Below are 5,965 nucleotides of genomic sequence, written 5' to 3'. Positions count from 1 at the left end.
CCCAGGGGGATAGCTTGAGGCTCTGTCAAAAAAAAAAAAAAAAAAAAAAAATAAGGAAGTCCAGATGAGGGATGGAGAGGGCCTGGGTCAGACTGGGAATGAGGAGGGGACCGAGGGAGGGTGAGGGAAAAACTAGGAAAGATGCTTTTTTGCAGATAGAGATAGTAGGACCATAAAACGGATGTGGGGCTTGGACACCCGGGCAGGGGGGGAGGGAGGATGCTGACAAAAGCAAACTGCATAATGAGGGCTCCAGGCGGCTCTGCAGCTGTGTCAAAGGCTGCACCAGAGAAGAAAGCTTTCCCCGGAACCACAGGAGGAGAATGGGAAATGAGGTCAGAGTGGAGCTACTATACCCCAGGAATTCAGATTATATGTGCACCCACCTACTACCTATCACCCAACCCACACGAGGCCTCTCAGCAGGGCGAGCAAGGAGAGGGAGGCACAGGTTCAGCCATCTGCCCAGTGAGAACTGTTACCCCAGAAGGACCCTTCTCTCGGGCCCTTGGTGGAGTTGGGAAGACAGCCTCTGCAGAGGAGGAAAGAGGCCAGGGGTAGAGAGGCCAGCATCTGCAGCACCTGGGGGGTAGTGATTACAGTGGATCACCTGCCTAACCAAGGACGGGATAGAGCAGGGAGGGGTTTTGTTGTTAATGTTTTGGAAGCATAGACTTTTTTGCAAAGCTGATTTTTAAAAAAGCTATGAACTCTCTTCCTAGAAAAATGTCCACACATAGCTACCAAATGTACTGTATATTATAGAAAGCTCACAGAATAGGGTGGTGTCTGTGGCTCAGTGAGTAGGGTGCCAGCCCCATATTCCGAGGGTGGTGGGTTCGAACCCAGCCCTGGCCAAACTGCAACACAAAAATAGCCGCGCATTGTGGTGGGTGCCTGTAGTCCCAGCTACTTGAGAGGCTGAGGCAAGGGAATCCCCGAAGCCCAGGAGTTGGGGGTTGCTGTGAGCTGTGGAGCTGTGATGCCACAGCACTCTACTGAGGGTGACATAGTGAGACTCTTTCCCTCCCCCCCCCCAAAAAGCTCACAGAATAAAATTAAAAGAGTGAGAGGGAAGAGAGCTGACGGGATGCCTGGGGAAAAACCCCCATTATTAGGAGGATACTATAAAGTAAACACAGCAAGATCAAAGCAGCAGAAGAGCTGAAGGAGCAGGAGCAGAGAAGCCTCAGAGGGGAAGTTCCTACCAGGTCAGACAGTGGAACTGACGGAAGTCATTGGCTTTGACAGTTGGTCACTGGCGACTTTTGGCCAGTGAGTACATTGTCAAGCACACAGTGTTATAATGACATACCTTATGGAGCACAGTGCCTGGATCACGGTATCAGGATAAACGCGTATACATTTGTGGTGAATCCATCCATGGAAATTAAGTAGTGTGTTGGCAAAACAGGTCAGATTACAGAGGGAAGAAAAAGTGATGGGAATTAAAAAATTATGGCAGGCAGTGATTTATCCACCTAACACAGCTGGGTGAGAGAGAGCTGAGATGGTAGCGAGAGAGGTTTCTAAGGATGGTGAGACTTGAGCACGTTTGTCTAAGAGGAAGGAAGAAAACTGTGGAGAAAAAGAACCAAAGATGTCAGAGGGAGGGGAAAGGGTTAAGGGACAACACAATTAGGACCACGACAGGAGAGCAGTGGGATAGAGCTCAACAGGGGTAAAGTTTACGTTGGAAAGGATTGAAGCCATCATCTAAAGACAGCGAAAGGGAGATTAGAGGCAGGAGGCAACCAACACTCAGGGTCTACCAGGCGCAGGAGTTGTGCTCGGCTATCTTATCAAGTCCATCAGACAATTCCTTGGACTAGGCATTATTGATTTCACTTTTTTAAAATTTCAGATTAATGTGGGGGTACTAACAGATTCCATAGTTTGTATCTGTAAGGTTAAAGTCTGATTTGTAGGTGTGTCCTACATGCAGGTGGTGTGCGATATACCTGTGCAACATACCTGTTGTGTAGGAATTTACCCAACCTCCATCCCTTTCCCCCTATTGATTTCAGTTTTTAGATAAGGAAACTGAGGCTCATAGAGATTGGGCAACATGCTTAAGTTGACGTAGCCAGAAAGTGATAGAGCCATGGCCTGCTGACTCCAAAGCTCATGCGTTTAGGTATATTAAAATTTGGGGGTGCCAAAGAGGAAAAGGAAGTTCCATAAGTTCCTATCTGATAGTGTCTATTTTTCAGCCATTAGAAGGTCACGGGGGCTCAGCCCCTGTAACACAGTGGTTACAGTGCCAGCCACATGCACCGAGGCCTGAGGCCAGCTAAACAACAATGACAACTGCAACCAAAAAATAGCCTAGCATTGTGGAGGGTGCCTGTAGCCCCAGCTACTTGGGAGGCTGAGGCAAGAGAATCACTTAAGCCCAAAAGTGGGAGGTTGCTGTGATCTGTGATGCCACAGCCCTCTGCCGAGAGCAACATAGTGAAACTCTGTCTCAAAAAAAAAAAAAAAAGAAGGCCACAGGGAGTGAGCCTTGGATTAGGGAGAGGGGTAAAGACTCCAGGAAGCCGCTGTGAAGACTGGATTACTGTGTAGCATTAGGGATCCAGATTAAAACACTCACATACAATAGATATTAAAATTTTTTAAAGAAAAATTACTGTAGATCTACATATTTTTTACTTTGGTTGCAAATCTAGTACAGTTCAACTAAATAACAATAGCATATTTTTCTGACAGCTGCTTGTGTGTAATTCCTTTCTGTGGCCACAGCAGGGCAGGAGTTCTCTTTTATAGGAATCACAACCCTGCCTAATTTTATTCTTCCAAAATCTATTCTTGATACCTTGAGATTTACAAACTATATCTGCAAGCATAATGAGAAGGCAAACTTATTTAAGAGAAACTCGCCTCAATGCTGTGATCAGATAAGTGCAATTAAACATTACATAAATGGAAAAGGCTGTTTCCCACAGCATTCAAGCGTCTTTAAAATGCAAATGATTTATTCTTTTAATGATGAAAGAAATGTTTTGTGAAAACATCATTTTCAGATGAATAAAATATCAAACCCAGGGTATTTTTTTGTACCTAGTTGCCTTGCAAATCATATAGATTTGCAAAATTTTTAAAAAGTGGATTTGGCAAGTTTTGGTAATTGAATTTTTTAAAAATAATCTCCAATTAAGCTTTCAAAAGTATACTTATTAGACTTCATTTTTCAATTCAGAAATTTATAAGGAATAAATAACAAAAATGGCCTGCAACACCGTGATGCAGATGATTCCTGTTTTTTAAAAAACAAGATGACATGTTCAGAGTCCTAAAATACAAATACAAAGGATAAAAGAATGAAAAGCAAATGCCATCTTCCCCTTATCATCTTCTCCTCTGCATTCGTCCTCATCCCTGAAAGTAACCGCTATTAACAGATTTTTGCAATTGAAGAATATTCTTCCAAGGAATGTTTTATTTACCCCAATAGCATCCAAAACAACAGACTTAAATCTCTTCAAAAGAATTTGAGCCAGAACCCAGGTTGCAATTTGATTGTACATGTGAAATGTGACAATGGCCTTAGAACCAAAGGCCTGTGTAAATGACCAGCCACACCACCACCAACTCCCTCTGACACCTTTCAGAGGGAATAAGAAATCAAAGTGCCTTCTCACCTCCCAGAATGATCTTCCCAGAGATAAGAGTATTGGGGGTACGTTTAAACAGCAGCTGCTTCTGTTGTCTGCCAGAAGCCAGAGAAAAAAGACCCCTGTCTCCAGAGCTGTCAGTTTAGACCTTTGATACCAAACTCTGAGGTCAATTGAACACAACAAAACAAAAGTATCCTAGCTTAGAAATGACAAGGAATTTACTCATACTTGCACACATTGAAGAGAAAAGTATGTTTTTTATATAGGCTGAATAAAACATCTAACTTTTAAAGAATGTTGTAAAAGACTTCCGTATGTACGTTATATCAAAGTACTTTTCTCCAAGTTCAGTTGAAAGGAAATACCCAGAGCATTAGGCCCATCAGAAATGATGACTCCAGTTGTGGTTTTCAGATGCCCTAACACACTTCTGCCCAGAACTAATCAAATACATCTTGGCACTTTCAGCCCCTGTTATGTGTATAATTCCTTACAAAGAGAAAAAACAAAATGTGGGGGTAAACCATGACATAGGAGGCTATCAGTTGACTTTTTGGTTTATTGCCAATATTATCATTTCTCTTTAATCATTCAGAATGAGGAGACTCCATTCTGACCCTCTTGGTGCATGCTTTTTGTATGTAACAAGGGGTTCTTTTACTAGAAGCAGGAAAGAGAGCTGCACTGGGTATCTCCACAACAGACTGTGCACCCCATGGTGTGGACAACACAGGAAATTTCAGCAACTGTCAGAACCTCTGCAGTTGTGACTATTCATCTTCATTTTGTATAGGTGAAGTGACTAAGACATACAGAAGTTAAGAAAATTGCTCACAGTCATCTAATTGGTTCATAGACCTATGATTTAACCCCATATTTGTCTAACACCAAATAGTACGTATTCGCTACCCTATCTTTATGAAAGGGCAATTCAAGTCCCATCTTGGTGAGAATCAGCTAGATCTGTTAAAATTCAGGTTCTTGGCTTGACTTGCTGAGATTCTGATGGACATCTGAACTTAGATGGAATCTATGTTTTTTAAATTCATTTTTGAGACACAGTCTTGCTCTTCACCCAAACTAGAGTACAGTGGTATCACCATAGCTCACTGCAACCTCAAATTCTTGGGCTCAAGTAGATCCTCCTGCCTCAGCCTCTCCAGTAGCTAGGAGTACAAGAATGTGCCACAACACACAACTAAGTTTTAAAATTTTTTGTAGAGATGAGGTCTTGCAGTTGCCCAGGCTGGTCTTGAAGCCCTTGCCTCAAGGGATCTTCTTACCTTGTTCTCCCAAAGGGCTAGGATTATAGGTATGAGCCACTGAGCCTGGCCCACAAATCTGAATTTTAACAAGCTCACCCAGAAGAGTCCAAAGTGAATTTAAGGTATGAGAACCTGTGACTCTGTTGTCAAGCTCAGGTTTTTGAAACATAAAAGGAAATTTCAGCTGATAAGCCTCATCTGAGCTTCTGATGTCAATTTTTAAAGGTACAGCAATCCCAGTGTTAGTTCTGCATTCATATTGAATAGCGTGATCCTTGACGCATTGATTCAGAACAGATTGAGTTACCAGCTTCACCTGCTTGAAATTCCTTTGGCAGAAGTCAGTCTTTTGACTCAGTATCAGGAATTATAAAACTAAAAATATAAATACTCCTGGAGGGAACACACTGACTCATATTCTCACAATGGCTCACGGCAGATGTGAGAGTAGTTTTTAAACAGAGATGTAAAGGAAGCTAGAACATTTATTAATTACCTAATAGGTGGCAGAGACCCTTAAACCTTACCTGTGTAAAAATCTTGGTAGATAGGTATTTTGATTCCCCCTTCAGGGGTTCATAAAACAGACTCAGAGAATTTAAGTAACTTCTCAAGGTCATGTAATGACTAAACAGTGGAGCCCATACTTTGTCCACTGTGCCAAGACCCATACCTGTGTGTAAGGAAGGTGGGTTAGGGAGCGGGGAGACTGTGTAATACAGAAATCCCCCTGAGGTTCAGCACCAGCAGTGTCTGGGATTCATGCTGTGCACACTTAATGTTTGTTAAATGAATTACCATGAATTCTTCAAGCCAGTAACAGAAACTTTCTAAATGCTAATGGAATTAAAACCCTTTGATGTCTCCCGGTTGCCCACAGTAGTGGTTCTCACACTTGCTCAGAAAGCAAAGCATTTAGAAATCAAGGTGCTCTGGCCACATGATAGATTTACATATTATACCACAAATTAATTTGTTGTTCATCAGATTTTGTACAAACAATATCCAGCACCAAAAATGTTAAGAAAAAATGTAAATCAGCAAATTCACCCAGTTACACTTTTTCTTTTTTTTTTTTTT

This window comes from Otolemur garnettii, unplaced genomic scaffold (assembly GCF_000181295.1).
Source record: "Otolemur garnettii isolate 467f Iridium unplaced genomic scaffold, OtoGar3 scaffold00103, whole genome shotgun sequence".
In the NCBI taxonomy this organism is placed as follows: Eukaryota; Metazoa; Chordata; class Mammalia; order Primates; family Galagidae; genus Otolemur; species Otolemur garnettii.
This window is presented reverse-complemented; position numbering follows the sequence as displayed.